Source organism: Gossypium raimondii, chromosome 1 (genome assembly GCF_025698545.1).
Source record: "Gossypium raimondii isolate GPD5lz chromosome 1, ASM2569854v1, whole genome shotgun sequence".
NCBI classification, from domain to species: domain Eukaryota; kingdom Viridiplantae; phylum Streptophyta; class Magnoliopsida; order Malvales; family Malvaceae; genus Gossypium; species Gossypium raimondii.
In genome coordinates this window covers 41244629-41262559 of record NC_068565.1, presented here as the reverse complement: position 1 = coordinate 41262559, position 17931 = coordinate 41244629, and the positions used below count along the sequence as shown (strand labels likewise).

Sequence of the window (17931 nt, the reverse complement as noted above, 5' to 3'; positions counted from 1 at the left end):
CCTAAAGTTTCTTTTTATTATTTTAATATAATATATACTACTTTTCCCTACGAATTAATTAAATTACAATAGTAGGTTGTGTGTGTGAAATTTTATTTTTATATATAGATATTATTTCTAATTTTATTTTGATTATTAATTAGTAAATGTAAATTGTTAAATAAATTTAAATATTATGAGTATTAAATAATTTATTGTACATTCATTTTAGATATGCTTATGGGTCGGGCTATATGTTCAGGTCTAATCAAAATTTAGGAGTAATTGGATAAAAATATTAGGCTCAAAAAATAGGCTTAAATAAAAATATTAGACCCATTTAAAATATTGGTCGGGCTCAGGCTTGAACATTTAAGGCTCAAGTCCGACCCAGCCTGATTTTAAGTTTATAATATTTATATTATATTATTTTGATATATTATGTAATTTATAACATATAAAAAAATAAATTTATACTAAATATATAATACTATTCAAATGTAACCATTAAAATAATATTAAAATAAATATATAAAAAGTTTCAATAAATAAAAAATATATAAACTTATTAAATATTAAATTAAAATAATATAACCAAGAAGTAGTTGCGTGCAATGGTAAGACACATTGCACTCTTAAGGGGAGGATTTAAGTTTGAATCTTGAAGATGATATTGTTGAGAGGGGCAGTAACAAACCCTGAACATGGACCGTAAAATAGACATGAAGAATATCAAAACATATATATAAATATTTTTTAAAAAAAGTTTAAAAATTAATATGAGCGGGTCTAAAATGGGCTTCGGTTACTCTTTTATAAATATGGACGGGCTTGGATAAAATTTTAGACTCGTATTTCGGGTCGGGACAAACTTGGATAAGAATAAAGTATGTTGATATCAAACTTAGGCCCAATCCACTCTTACCCATAAACACCTCAAATCTACTTAAAGGACCTTTCTTAAAATTTAAAAGACCTTTCTTAAAATTTACAATTACTTATTATAAAAATATAATTTGCAGAGCTTCATTAAAAATTATATAAAATGTGGAGGGATTTATGTCGCAATTTTGTCCTTTGCAAATGTTTTCTTTAATATGTCAAATTTTTATACTGCGTGCGAATACATTCAAAATTTAAAAATTTTGTGGGTAAACTACATAGATGATCACTTAACTATAAAAAATTTTCATTTTAAGTATCCAAAATAAAAAGTTGCAATTTCAGTACCCACGTTACATAGTTTGGTCATTTTATCATTCCTGTTAAAATAAAAACGGCAAGTTGACAAGGCAATTAAAAATAAGTATAATAACAAATTTAGCCCTCAAAATTTACATATTATAACAATTTAGTTATAATTTTAAAAAAGTAACCCTCAAAATTTACAAATGATCTGAATTTGATCATAATTCTAAAAAAATTCAAAAATATATAATTGTTCATAACATATAATAATATATAAAATTTAAAAATATATAAAATACATTAATATTTAAATAATATAATAAATTTAAACTTTATATTAATATTAAATAAAATAAAAATCTCTCCACCCCTCCACCGTCCTCTCACTCTCTATTGTCGCAATCCTACAACAACCTTTTATGATATAAAATAAATTTGCCCTTTACAGTGGTAGAGCCAAGGGGGGCTGGCAAGGTCCCAACCCCCTATTTAGGTCATTTATAATTTATAAAATTTTAAATTAGTAATGATAAAAATGTACTTTGGCCCCCAAAAATAATAAAAAGTTGATTTAATCTTTTAAAAATTATAAAGATATAGACTATTAAAATTATGAAATTACATTTTTACTATCATAAAAATATACAATTTAATTTCAACCCCAAAAAAATTTTCTAGCTCCACCACTAGTCCTTTAGATATCCTTTTTCCATTTTTTGTTTGTTTTAAAAAAATTATTGAAACAATATTTTATGAAATATTATAGTAACTTTGATAATAAATACAATACATAAAAAATAATATAAAATGACAAAACAACAGTTTACATAATATAAAATGATAGCTGGACCAATTTACCAATAAAGGTCCATTTCCAACTTTATTTACGGAAATGGCTATTTTTTTCATTATTTACTGAAAATGGCCAAAAACTATAAAATGCATCCACGTAGGAGTGTTTTAGGGGGGAATTTCAGCAAATCGCGTTTCTGATGGAGCGACTTTGCCATGTCAACACCAAACGCGCTGATGTGGACGCGATTTAGCCCGTGTTTTTTTTCCCAACGGTCATTTAAATTTTGACCGTTGGGGGGTCCAACTGTAAAAAAAAAAACTATAAAACCCCCTCTCATATTTTTTTCACACAACATTTCTTCCAAATTTCTCAAAAAATCTCTCAAATTTCTCCCTAAAATTTTCAAAGCTCTCTTTAATAAAATTATTTCCTTTAATTTTTTTTCTAAATTAGTATTGTTTTTTTTATAATTTCAAAAATATTTGATCGTGTTAGCAATGACCGGTGAATTAATTCGTCTCGATCATAAACATATCTCCGTCGAACAAATGAAAATGGTAAGGTTTAATTTTAATTTTTGAATATTATTTAATTTTTTTCATTTATGTAATTTTAATTAATTTTTATTTTATATTTTTTATAACAGTCTATAGATCGGGTGTTACAATGTTATATTCGTAATATGTCTAGTCCTCCATCATCGTTGATAGAAAATTACTTGAGGGAAGCGAGTTTTTGGCACGTGGCCAATATAGGTTGGGGGTGCAAGTTGGACCCGAAACTCATCAACGCGTTAATAGAGAGGTGGAGGCCCGAGACGCACACATCCCATCTTCCATATGGAAAGTGTATCATCACTTTAGAGGACGTGCAGTTACAATTGGGATTGGCGGTGGATGGGACCGTACTCACTGGGTCCGTTCAATCTGCTGATTAAGGAGCCATATGCTACAATCTTTTGGGTGCGATTCTGAATAATATTTACAGAGGTCGGATCGAGATGGGCTGGTTACAAGACACGTTCCGGGAGCCTGGGAATGATTCGACTGAAATAGAAAGAATACGATATAATCGAACATACATCATTAAGATAATTGGAGGTTATCTGATGTCGGAATTTTCACGAAACCTCGTACATCTGAGGTGGCTGTTGAAAGTCGTTGATTTTAGAGCAGCTAGCGAACTCAGTTGGGGGTCTACCGTGTTGGCAACATTGTACCGGGAGATGTGTGGGGTGACACCACCAAATAAAGCCAAAATCGGAGGTTGCCCATCACTACTACAATCATGGGCTAGGTTTCGCTTGCTATTTTTACGTCCTCGAGTAAACCACCCATATACATTCCCACTCATAACGAGGTAAAATTTATATTAGATTTTACAATTATTACGTAGATTTAAAATATAATTTTATACTAAAATTTTATTTAATTAGGTAGAACCATTCAGTGAGTTATGTTGGAATACCTACCACTCTTGAAGATATACGGCTTCTATTAGACCAACGGTCGGAAACACATGTAAGTATTAAATAAAATATATATACATAACATAGTCGTTTCATATTTAGTATTTAGTATTTAGTATTATGTATATAACTAATATTTTTATCACGTTCATATAGTTTCAATAGACACCATACGAGGATCCGATAATTTGAGCAGTAATTTCGGATGAATTCTTTCAAAATCTGAACATTTGGCATGTTAAGGTCCCATTGGTCAACTATGCTACTGTCAAGATGCACCAAACGAATAGAGTGTTACGGTAATTTGGATTCTGACAATCGATTCTCGTGACACCTAAGGTGCTCGATTATGAGCACAAAATCGACTTACGGCAATCAAATACAAATTAGCCGGTATTCTTCTCGGAATATATCGAAATTTGGGAAAATCGATATAATCATATACCTACTCGCGAACCGATCATCGTTCTTGAGTTAGCGTGTGTGCCGGATTACATGTCATAGTTTAAGATCCATGACAAGTCATATTTACTGTTGGAAGACAGAGACGTCAGCAAATCCGTGTCGAAAGGAAACGACGGGGCCCTCTAAATCAAAGGAGAAGGGATGACGGCATGGGCCCATCAACAGTGCCCAAACAATTACCAGGCCCAATGCCTCAAGCGATGACACCCACACCACAACCTCTTCAGATTATGTCAAGTGCGTATCCTAGCCCTTATATGTATCCTAACCCTTATATGTTTCCTTTTCCCAGTCCTATGCCAGGTTAGAATGCATGGCCAGGTGCATCTCTTTTCTCGATAATTCTGACTCAACCGAAGATATATAGGCCATCATCGTCAAAGAGATCGCACGAGGCACCGTCGGGGAGCGTATCTCATTACTAATCCCCATCGCTTTATGGGATTCAAACACTTCCGTCGTGGGTGATGCAACCACCTCCGCATTCTTTATTCTATCAATGTGGGTCATCCTCCAAACACCCACAACCAAAACAACCACAACCGCTGCCGAGCAACCACAACCCCCGCTAGAAGTTGAACCAATGAAGAATCTAGCGCGTAACCGTCAACCACCCCCATGTGGTACGGATTCCGACCAGCACATACATTGATTTTTTTAATATATTTGTACAAACTATTTTTATATTGTTTCATTTAATAAAATAAAAGTTGTTTTGAATATTTTAATAGAATTTTTTTTTTACATTTTGTCCTATTTAATAAAATATAAGTTCTTTTGAACAAGACAATAGAAATAATGCAACATAGTTTCATTTAAGCAATTATTAACTATTTCGATTTGGACATGTTCGAATTGTATGACCTGGGTTCCTACACTATCCGCACAACTTCTGTTGGTTCATTCTTTCCCGGATATCTATATAATTACGTATTCTACTTAAGCAAGGTTTACCTTTTGGTTTGTGATGTAATTCTCTATCCGGTAACAACTTAAACGGAGTAAGCGATACAGACGACCACTTACATTCATTTGGGACCAGTGGGAATACGTGTCTCCACACATTGTACATGTATTCTATTTTGTACACTTCGTCGACATAACTCATGGGATCCATACGGAGATTCTGACAAGCTGCAATTACATGAGTGCATGGACAACGAAGTACGTCAAACGTCTCACAGTCGCAAGTCATATTTCTCAGATGTACACGATATTTCCCTTCGGTAATACCTTGGTTCGGTCTGTTGAACTCTGTCACACGAAACCATAAGTTGTCGCGATCGTGACACACTGTGTACATAGTGTTGGCCCGCAGCTTCTCCTTGTTAATTTCTTGCAATACCTTCTGGCACCATACATGGCCTCCCTGTATTTGACCTTTATAACTCGTTGCTCATTTTGGAAATAGTGCCGCCAAATGAAAATATGTCTCTTGCACAACTAAGGTTATTGACAAATGATGCGTTCCTTTTAGAATAAAATTTATGCATTTAGTCAGGTTTGAGGTCATATGACCATATCGTAGGTCGCCATTGTTTGCCTGTGTCTATTGATCGAAAGGTATGTTGCAGAGGTAGTCTGCACTTTGCTCGTTAACTAACTGCAAAATCGCCAACATCTCATGAAAACAGTCATTATTGATCTCGTACCCTACCAATATAAGTTGATAACGAAAATTACATACCACTATTCCATTCAGAATAAATTGAATATTACAAACAAAATTATATTAATAGAGATTAAATACCCATGTTGGTCACTTGTCGTTGTTCAGTGGTAGACCGATATTTCCCGTAGTAGTTGGATGCAACGCGCCTTAGACAATACCGATGGTGTGTGCGATCCCATAGGCTTCCCTGTCGCTCAATTACGGCTAGTATTCCAGTGTCCTGATCCAATATAAAACAGATATTAGGTTGGGTGCAGACATGCCTCCTTAACCTAGAAAGAAAGAAATCTCAGTCATCACCTGACTCCCCTAGTGTTACTGCAAACGTAATTGGAAGGATTCTCCCACCGCCATCCTGTGCCACAACTAGCAATAGCCGATGGGTATATCTACCATACATAAATGTGTAACACCCCTAACCCACATTCGTCGCCAGAATAGGGTTTCAGAGCATTACTAAAGCTTATCGATCAAACAGACATAAATTTAAACATTGATATCATATAATATTCCATTCAAAAACTAATTAAATTCATGTAGGACGCATTTTCTGTTTCTCTTTCCAAAATTGATCTCTTTCTCTAAATAATATTTTCCTATATATTTTTAAAATCAACATTTTTTCAAATTTAGCCAAAGATTAAGACTAAATTAGATTTAAGGGTTTTTAATTAATTATAAAATATGTTATAATATAATAATTAAAAACTATATTTAAAAGTTACAAACAAAGGGTTGTATATTGGATTTTAAATTATATGTTAAAAAATTTATCGGGTATTTTAAAATTTTAGAGTCTAATGAAATAAACCAAAGTCAAACCAAATTGATATAATTCAATGACATTATTTAAACAAAACTGAATTGAACCAAATTACCGATTCAACTCGATTTCTCGATTATATATTTACTTTTCCGAGTAATGAATAAAACTTTTTTTTTTTACATTTTTCCATCAAACACTAAGAAAAATTATATTTTACATCTTTCTATTTTTCTATTCTTTCCATTTTAAAGAATATTTTTCCTAAGTCAAAAGGCAAAGTGGGCAAATGCTGAAACACGAAAAGCAACAACAGAATTTCATTGATGTATGGGCACCATTTAGTTTATTACTATTATAAACCGGAAATTTTGGTTGGAAAAAGGGCAAAGCAAGTTAAAACGCAGAAATGGAAGCAACCAAGATACGGTTCAATCCTTTCAGCTTTAACTTCGACAAGCTTGGGTGGACGCCATGTGATCTATCAAGTCAATCACTCGAGAACTGCAAAACAAAACATGGAGGAGTGTCACGATATCCAGAATCCACCAAAGAAAAAAGAAACAAGAGACTTGAGCTTCATTACCTGTAACCCCATTCGTTGTCGTACCAGCTGACTAGTTTCACAAAATTCTTGCTTAGAGCAGTACCGGCTTTAGCATCAAATATGCTCGACCTGAATAAACCACATAAGATCAAACAGTCACTACTGATACTGGTACGTATAAGTCTATTTCAGATTTATTGTTATTTAAAAAAATAAAATCATTTGATGTATGTATAAAAAATAGTTACAGCTATCAAATAATTAAATGAGTAAAAATATTATTTTATAAATTAAACATCTCGTACTTGGGAAAAAAGATTTACAAAGACAATGATTAAACCGTGAAAACTTGAAACCCACACGAATCTACCACTGAATCAATGACATGATTTACCTTATACTAAAAATATAATAATTCATAATTCAACAAATCCAAAATAAATAATTTGAAGTTTAATCTTGTGTGAACAAAATTAACCTGAATGCAATGATATAACATGTACCAATCAGAATTTACACCCAAATGGAACCGTTGGTACAACCGGTATCAAAATGGAAATGACTGTCTAATAACATAATAACAACAAAATCGTTTTTACTTGCCCGCTGTCACCAACAAAGTCTGTTGAGACCACGTCTTCTTCAATGTAACCCAAAATGCCCTTAAGCTTGCCCTCACATTCTTCCCTGATACCGTCAGATAGTGGGTGAGAAATCAAATAATCATACCATAAAGACAATGATCAAGTCCTCAAGAAGGAATCTCGTCATAAGATGTAGACTTCTCAAGTCAAACAGTGAGATCCACAACCAATACATCGACTGTAGGAACTCAGAAAGCCATTCCAGTCAATTTACCATTGAGGGCAGGAATAACCTTTCTAACAGCCTATTTATTCACAATGAACACACGTATTAGATTGAATTGAAGTTGAACTGCTGAATCTGCTAAACTATCTTACCAACTTCCACAACTACTGCAAAATAAGAAAGAATCAATCAATATTACTCGGATTCACTTTTGAGGATCAAACACAACATGTTCAATTTTATAAAGATTTCCAAGCAACTTGAAGGATTGTAAATGGATGCAGGGCAGCTTGATCGGAATATTTTTTGTAGGTTGATGGGCCATCAACAGTCTTTTCTGTGGCTGAAGGCAAAATAATTTTTTTTGTAAAATCTGGCATTAATCCATTTCAAAAGAGCCCTAAAAGCTAGAGTTAAATAAAAAAAGTTACCACTGATGGAATGAACCGTAGTCATGAGACCCTCAACAATCCCAAATTTATCATGGATAACCTTGGCAAGGGGAGCAAGTAGTGCAACTTGCATTGGAAACAATGTCGAGCTCTGTAATCCTTCTCGTTCACACCCACTACAAACATTTGCTTGGAGCAGAGGTCACAACCTTCTTAGCACTACCCTGAGAACAAGACCCCAACAACAGAAAATATTCCAATCAAGCTTCCATCTACTTACATACTAAGAACAAATACAAAAAAATCCTATAATTGTTTTTCAAGAAAAGAACCTTCAAGTGAGCAGCAGCCTTGTCCTTGTGATAGTAAGTTAATTTCGTGCTTTAAATATATTTATTTTTGGATAATTTTTGAATAAGATTCTACTAAACTTATGTTTTTCTTATTAGGGACGAAATTCAAGTGCCGAAATTCAAAATCAAACAAAATGGGCTAAATTGGAATGAAAAGTAAAGAGGAGGGCCAAATTGAAGAATTGAAGCATTAGTAGTTGACCGATTAAAATCAGGTTTTTGAAATTGTCAAAATTCTATAAATAGTTTAAATTTGATTTTTAGTTGATATTTTTAGGAGAAATCTTGCTAAATTTAGCATGAGGATTGTGTATAAATACTTAGCGTCAGTGAAGTTTTGGCATTATGCCATTATTTCTTCCATTTCAACACTTTGGCTAAATTTTTCCGAAGTCTCTTCCCCTTTCCACTTACCATAATTTCCATTAAAAATAATTTTAATACGCCAACTAGCATGATTAATTTCATACTTAACTAGTTCCCTTTTAGCTTTGGCCTGATTATCGCTCCGACAATATAATTATGAGATATGAACTCGCACTAAAAACTTTTCCTCATAGTATTCGGTATCTCTTCGGTATATGGATAGTACAAATTCGTCCCTTAAAGTCAATTCAGTTTCAATTCAAAAAGCGCGCATTGGATTTGAGTTGTTTGGCGTACAGTTGGGAAGTCGAGTCGGCCATGCTGTATTCGAATTCCTATGAACAAACCGGTGTGTTCAGGTGGAAAAAGCCAGTTGGATTCTGTCAAGTGAGATAATGATCGGATTTTAAACGACCCACGTGGTTGAAGCTGTTGATTCGAGTTGGGTTCTTCAGAACGCAAGGCTGCTGGGGGCTTGAATTGCGAACGCGTGTTTCGCAATTAGATAATCGATAAGGGTTGGTTTGCAAGTCGTACCAGAATCAACCACCAGAGGAAGAATTGACCGCTGGGACGTTCTTGATCGTTATAACTAACTTATCGCTTGGAAGGGAAAATCTATTTTTTAAGGATCGATTCAAGTTCGGAGTGTATTGAGACTGAGGCTAAGCTTAAATATATTTAATTTACCAATTTAATTCACTTAATTTCATTTTACAAACATAATTATGTTTTTATTTTATTTTATTATATATTTATTATTTTGTTCTCTTTATCAACTAAATTCCCCCATTTTATTCATTTATATTACAGCTTTGCACATTCAAGTCGAGGGCATGACAGCTGCTTAGACTCAGAAATCTGGTCACCAAAAATAGGAAAATTAGGAGTCACAATCCCTATGGGATCAACCCTATTACTCTATACTACTATTTAGTATTATTTTGTTGTAGGAATTTATATTTGGTGATTTCGACGCCTATCAAATTTTGGCGCAATTGCTGGGGATTGGAAATATTTTTTTTCTAATTTTCGTTTGTTTTCCATATGACCGTGACAGTACCAAAAACCTTAGAGTTTGAACCAGAAATTGAGAAATTAGCTCAAACGCTACGAAAAGAAGTTATTTGACGTGGAAAACAACCACAATTGAGAGAGGATGAATACGAAACACTATCTTACATAGAAGCAATAGATGATACATTCAGTGAACCTGAAGAAATGGTGAATCAAACCATTCGACAACTCGCTGCAGAACCGAATGAGCAACAACCTTTGTGCATAACTTCTCCGACGGGAGAAACATCATTTGAATTAAAGTCGAGTTTAATTTATTTATTTCCCACTTTTCGCGGTTTGAAAAATGAGAACTCCCACACCTATCTTAAAGAATTTCACATGGTTTGCACAAACATGAAACCTTAGGGAATGACCGAAGATCAAATTAAACTTTGCGCTTTTTCTTTCTCGTTAGCCGACTCTACTAGAGAATAACTATTTTATTTACCTCCAAGATCTGTTAATACATGGTTTGACATGTCTTGTTTATTTTTTGACAGGTTCTTTCCAGCAACTTGGGCAGCCGAATTAAGGAGGGATATTATTGAAATTTGAAAAAAGAGACTGAATCGCTCTATGACTACCGGGAGCGATACAAGAAGTTGTGTGCAAGTTGCGCACAACATGGCCTATCTGAACAATCACTTCTTTAATATTTCTATGAGGGGTTACTCCCTATGGAAATGAAAATGATTAACGCTGCTAGTGGAGGAGGACTTGTTAACATGACTCCTTAAAGAGCGAGAGAATTAATTTCAACCATGGTTGTGAATTCCCAATAGTTTCAACCAACTATAGAATCCGTGATAAGGGTTCATTAGCTAAGTACTCTATCCTTAGTAGATAAAATTGACGAGCTCACTAATGTACTTAAAAGTTTGATTGCATGAAAAATAAATCCAACCCGGTTGTGCAGGATTTGTGTCAAGCTTGATCATCTGATAGATTCGTGTCCAATCTTACACGAGGACACAACAACACAAGTAGATGTCATTGGGAACTTCGTAGGGCCACCTCAAAAACGTTATGATCCACATTCGAACACTTACAATGTAGGGTGGAGGGACCACCCAAATCTAAGTTATGAATCAATTAATGTTACAATCAATCGTACCAACTAAGGCCACCTTCGATTCAACAGTATCAACCCCCAAAGTCATTTCTTGAAACCATAGTAGAGATGTTAGCTGTTAGCACCGAAAAGTTCCAACAAAAGGCTGAAGCGCACTTCCAAGAATAGGTTAGCAAATAAGTAAGCTTGCGCTTACGGTTAGTTATTTAGAGACCCAAGGGAAATTACCATCTCAAACTGAACCGACCCATGGCAAAATGTAAGTGTTATGACCTTAAAAAGTGAAATAGTTTTTGGAACCAGTACCTGACATGTGTCATGATCATGACACTAAATAAGAAGAACATAAACAAGAACTAGTAGCTCCCACGAAGTCAACATTGCTGAAACCGTTCTTGGTACCACCATAATTCCTTGGAAGGCTTGCCCAATGTTAAAGGGAGAGATAAGAGAAAGAGATCCTAGAGATGTTTCGAAAGGTAGAAATTAATATCCTCTTACTCGATGCGACCAAACAAGTTCCACGCTATGCGAAGTTCTTAAAAGAATTGTGCACTAGTAAGAAGAAACTCCAAGGTAATGAGTGGGAAAATATAGGAGAAAATGTCTCTGCGGTTCTACAAAGGAAAATCCCACCCAAGTGTAAGGACCAATGTATATTTTCTAGATATTACAAAATAAGTAATATTGGCATAAAGAAAGTCGTGTGTGATTTAGGAGCGTCTATTAAAGTAATGCATTTATCTATTTTTAAATTACTAAACACGAGTCCTTTGAAAGAAACATGGGTGATTGTTCAACTAGCAGATAGGTCATGTGTGTATCCAAAAGGGGTGTTGGAAGATGTCCTCGTCAAGGTAAATGAGCTAATTTTTCCTGCAAACTTTTACATCATCGACATGGAGGACGAAAACTTAAAAAATTCTTTTGATATACTACTCAAAAAACCATTTTAAGCATTGCACGTACAAAAATTGATGTTCGAAATGGAACACTTACCATGGAGTTCGACGGGGAAGTGGTAAAATTTAATGTTTATGAGGTGATAGGCCAACCCAGTACAATGTCAAATATTTCTAGTGTTGATATTATTGAACTACTAACAAAATTAAATTTTGAATATCATGAAGAGTATAAGTTACAAACTATGCTTTGCAAAAATTTAGACCTTGATACTGGAGGAATTAATGATGTTCAAATAGCCAATTTGTGAAGTCGTTATTCTTATGGAGAATATACAAGTTCTTAGAAGTCAAGATAAATATTTTGAACTGTCTTAGTCTAAAACTAAACTCTTGCCTTCTATTTTGCAGGCTTTGAAGCTAGAACTTAAACCGTTACCAGAACATTTGAAGTACACCTTCTTGGGTAATGGGAATGCTTTACCAGTGATAGTATCCAATAAACTTTCGAGACTGGAAGAGGAGAATTTAATTCAAGTCTTGAGGGACTACAAAGAGGCAATTGGATGGATGATTGTCGATGTAAAAGGTTTAAGTCATTCAACTTGCATGTACAGAATTCCGATAGAAGAAAATGCGAGCCCGAATGGAGAAGCTCAAAGACACTTCAATCCACCAATGATGGAGAAATCCAGAGAATGCTTCAAGGTCAATGGAAAAAGGTTGAAACCTTTCCACGAGAACTTCCAAGTGCACGCAATGGAAGAATTAATTCTCGAGGAACCAAACGAGTAACACTCAGGTCGTCGAGCTAACGATGTTAAACAAAAGTGCTTTTTGGGAGGCAATCCATATTTATTTTAATTTATTTAATATCAAATTAAGTTTAATTTATGTTGCAAATAAAAATAAAAACAATAAGATTATATTTAATCTATTTTAATGTGTTGTTTTCTAAGAACGATGGTGGAGGTTGTCCTTTTTCATCCAAAAGTAAATCAGAATCGAATTTCTTTTGTAGCATGGGCACACCTTGTCAAATTTCAATGCTGCCATTTGTTGAAACATGCACCCAAGACCGAACCGACCATAACCAACCCGAACTGCCCAAACCACCCTTTACCAAATTAATACGGGGAGTCCACTTGACCATTCTATTTATTATTGTTTTAAAATTGCACATTGAAGGCAATGAAGGCTAAGTAGGGGGTTCGTAGGACATGTCATGCTATATCTTCTGTGCATATGTTAATTCGTATACTAAGATTATTCCTTAATTCGTTTAAAAAATGCACCTCCAATTCCTATGCTTAGTTTATTTAAATAAATTAGGTAATTAATGAATAACTATTGCTTACTTTGATTGACAAGTATTTTGTAAAGTTAAAAATGTTATGGAAACTTGCCTAATAAAAGTGCTCATATAAATAAATAAATAAAAATCTGCTAATGGCTTAGGTAAGAGTGAAGATTCGAGAATGTGACCAAATTGAGTAACCGAAATGAGGTGCTTAGGTTGTTATCTCATTTCGCGTAAAAAGATTTGAATGACGAACCGAAACTTGTAACACTCCGCTAATCGAGCTGCCTTGAGAAATGAGAAATAAACTGATTAGGGACATGTCAACTTGAGTAACCGATGTGAGGTGCTTGGGTTGTCATCTCATTTCACTTAAAAGATTTGACAATGTCTCAAATTTTTTGAAAAAAATAGAGAGAAAAAGAATAAAAAAGAATAAAAAATATATATTGAGTACAATTGTCTCGCAAGTTTAATTAAGCCTAAATCTAATGAAATAGTTGAATTTTACATCATGTTCGAAATTTTATAAAATGCTTATTGATTAAACCTAGCAATTACTTATTTTTGATTCATCTAATTGTTTGCATTACGCTTGGCTGAGGAATGAGATTTGATTTCGAAAAAGATTACCGAATGATTTTTGGTATAGAGTACACATCATGCTTGAGGACAAGCATTGGCTAAGTAGGGGAAATTTGATAGTAAGTTAATTTTGTGCTTTAATCTATTTATTTTTGGTCAATTTTTAAATAAGATGCTACTAAACTTGTGTTTTCCTTATTAGAGACGAAATTGGAGTGCTGAAATTCAAAATCAAACAAAATGGGCTAAATTGGAACGAAAAGCAAAGAGGAGGGTCAAATTGAAGAATTGAAAAATTAGTGGTTGACTGGTTAAAATTAGATTTTTGAAATTGTCAAAATTCTATAAATAGTTTAAATTTGATTTTTAGTTGATATTTTTTAGGAAAAATCTTGCTAAATTTAGTATGAGGAATGTGTATAAATACTTAGTGTTGGTGGCCTTTGAGGGACACACTTGAATACACATTTAGTTTGGGAAAAAAAAATTCATTTCTTTTCTCCATTTCTGTGTCAGTGAAGTTTTGGCATTCTGCATTATTTCTTCCATTTCAACACTTTGGCTAAATTGTTTCCTAAGTCCCTACCCCTTTCCATTTACCACCATTTTCATTAAAAATCATTTCCATACGCCAACTAGCATAATTAATTTCATGCTCAACTAGTTCCCTTTTAACTTTGGCCCGATTATTGCTCCGATAATACAATCGTGAGATATAAACTTGCACTAAAAACTTTTCAACACGATATTCGCTATCTCTTCAGTATATGGATAGTACAAATTCATTCCTTAAAGTCAATTTAGTTTCAATTCAAAAAGCGCGCATTGGAATAGAGTTGTTTGGCGTACAGTTGAGAAGTCGAGTCGACCATGTTGTATTTGAATTCTCGCGAACAAATTGACGTGTTCAGGTGGAAAAAGCCAGTTGGATTCCGTCAAGAGAGATAGTCGGATTTAAACGACCCACGCGGTTGAGGCCGTTCATTCGAGTTGGGTTCTTCAGAACACAAGGCTTCTGGGGTCTTGAATTGCAAACGTGTGTTTTGCAATTAAATAACCGGTAAGGGTTGGTTTAAAGGTTGTACTGAAATCAACCACGAAATGTCTGAATTGACGGTTGGGACGTTCTTGATCGCTATGACCAACTTATCGCTTGGAAAGGAAAATCTATTTTTTAAGGATCGGTTCAAGTTCAAACTGTACCGAGGCTGAGGCTAAATTTAAATATTTTTAATTTACCAATTTAATTTAATTCACTTAATTTCATTTTACAAACATAATTTTGTTTTAATTTTATTTTATTATATATTTGTTTATTTTGTTCTCTTTATCAACTAAATTTCCCGCCTTTGTTCATTTATATTACAGCTCCGCACATTCAAGTCGAGGGCACGACAGCTGCCTAGACTTAGAAATCTTGTCACCAAAAATAGGAAAATTAGGATTTACAATCCGTGTGGGATCGACCCTACTACTCAATAATACTATTTAGTATTATTTTGTTGTAGAAATTTATATTTGATGATTTGACGCCTATCACCTTGTCAGTAAACACTCCGGTTGACTCAACAACGAACTCATCTTCGGTCTCAGACCATGGAATCTCTTCAGGATTCCTAAACCATCACTTACAATAGTTAAATAAAAACACAAATAAAAGCAGATAAGATTTTCTTTTTTGGTCGATGGAATGGTTATTTTTACCTGATTCCAAAACCGGTGACTGGTTTTTCACCGAAGAGAAGAGTTTTAGAGTCTTTTACCTTTACATCGTGATGCTTCCATTGACCATGAACGCTGTCGTATTTGAACATGTATGTCTGCATTTTCCCAGCCAATAATAATAATTTTTTATAAAAAAAATCCTGATTTAAGAGTTTAAACACAGCTTTTAGCGAGTTGATTAATTAGCCATTACTATGTAATTTGTGGTAATGAAGGGATCATTAACGGTGACGAGTTCAACATCGTTCCTCTGAAGAGCAACTTTAGCAACCAAACGTCCGATTCTTCCAAATACCGACACATTTTTATTTTTGGCTTAATCGCAAATTTGGACTAACGTTTACATGATTTGTCAACATCACCCTAATTATATTTTTGTCTTTTTTGGCCATTAACCTTTGTTCTTTTTTCCAAATTACTTTTCAAACAAATTTGATAAAAGTATCGTTAAAAAGTTAACGGAATAATGTAGAATATTTAATGGGATGTAGTTTATTACTTATATAACCCAATAAAATAATTACACGTGAAAATTAATAAAATAAATAAATAATTTATAAAGTTAAAAATAACTCTTAATTTAAATAAAATAAACATAATTATCTAAAAAAATTCAAAATGAACGATATTGTTATTTCTTGAGAGGTTCAAAAGATAATTAATAAATTAAACTGAAAATTAATAAATCAAACCGAAAATACTGAATGTGTGCATTCATTTTGAAATTTTAGATAATTATGTTTATTTTATTTAAATTAAGAGTTATTTTTTAGCTTCATGAATTTTTTATGTGTAATTATTTTATTGGGTTATCTAAGTAATATACATCTCATTAAATATTTCACATCATCCGTTAACTTTTTAACGGTACTTTCATTAAATTTGTTAAAAAATAATTTGAAAAAAACAAAGGTTGATAACCAAAATGGCTGAACAATATAATTAAGACTATTTTGACAAAATATGTAAATATTAGTGGCCAAATTTGTCATTAATCATTTATTTTTCATGTTTAATTAGTAGCAAATTTAATAGTGAATTTATTTAAATGCCTTTAAAACTGTAATAAAAATTATAGATCGGGTGATTACCGTTAAGCCCGATCTTGATCTTCTTGTCTGAAGCTGCTCAAATCAAGTCAAAACAAAAGTAAAATAAAAAAAGATGTTTAAATTAATGAAGAAATTGTGTATTAATAGAACGACTGGAAAATCCAAAAAAATAAAAAGGCAAATGAAGTGAAGTGAATTACCCATTGGCGATAACGAGGAAAATAGGAGAGTGGAGATGCAAAATTTAAGCAGAGTGAGAGGATAGAGCCAAGGAGGGGTTATTTAAAGCAAGGCTTTTTTTTTTTTTTATAAAAATCATTCGATTTTTTAATTATTATAAAAATATCTAGTTTTCCAATGAAGTACATAAATAACTTGAAATAAATAGTGAAAATGAGTGGTGCCAAAGAAATTGACATTACCACCCTATCATGTCAGTCAATAATAATTGGTCCAACTGATTACAAAATTAAATTGATCTCAATTCTCATTTTTCTTATTTTTTTGAGCGATGTAAGATATGGGTCTATTTAGACTCATAACCCCATTCGCAGTTTGTTCCTATACAATGTAGGATTGCTTACTTTTTTAACTAACAACCTAAAATTAAAGGCTACACTTAGTTCTTAAAAATTAAAGAAAAACTTTGTACAACATTAAATTCTAACAAAATATATTTTGTTTTCTTTAAATGTTATCCTTTTGTTTGAGATTGTTTAGATTATAATTTGAGGAGGTTGGTCATTAGACAACTAATTATTATCTTTAAATTATTTTTGGGGTAATTCGCTAAATAATTCATGTTATTTATTTTATAATTTTTTATTTTCTTTCATTTTTTATCATGAAAATTTTATACATTCATACCATAATTGTGTTATTTTTCGTTTTATAATCATGTATTAATTTATATTTAAAAATATTATTACACTTGCAAACCTTTTATCCTTTTTACAAATAAGAAAAAATAAAATACTCTCATAATAAAATATTTTTTTGTAAATATGTAAAATTATTTAAGTAGTTTTCTTGATTGATTTAGTCTGAACTCAACACTAAATTTATATTTTATTTTATTTTATTTATTTATAGGAAGAGAGGTAGAGCTGTTTCATGTTTGTATTTAAAATTGTGTTAATTGAAGATTAAATAATAATACAAATTATTTGACATAAAATTATTTATTGACTAATGTACTTTTTACTTTTAGAAATATAGAGAAATGTAAAATAAACATATCGGGTTAATATAATAATATATAATTATTGACAAGATAATATCTATATTTAACATATTCAAAAATAAAAACTAAAATATGGTAACTATATTATCTCTATTAATTTTACACTTTAATATCTATATATAAAATATTATGTGATACTATATGTGTAAGTTTGTCTTTTTTTTGTTTTTTTACAACGATAATATTTGTATAAG

At 32.5% G+C, this 17931-nt stretch overlaps 1 pseudogene; it reads right to left on the bottom strand.

Annotated features, from left to right (window-relative positions):
- Positions 1 to 6670: 6670 nt before the first annotated feature.
- On the bottom strand, positions 6671 to 16004 carry LOC105787032 (glyceraldehyde-3-phosphate dehydrogenase 2, cytosolic-like; annotated as a pseudogene).
- Positions 16005 to 17931: the final 1927 nt, after the last annotated feature.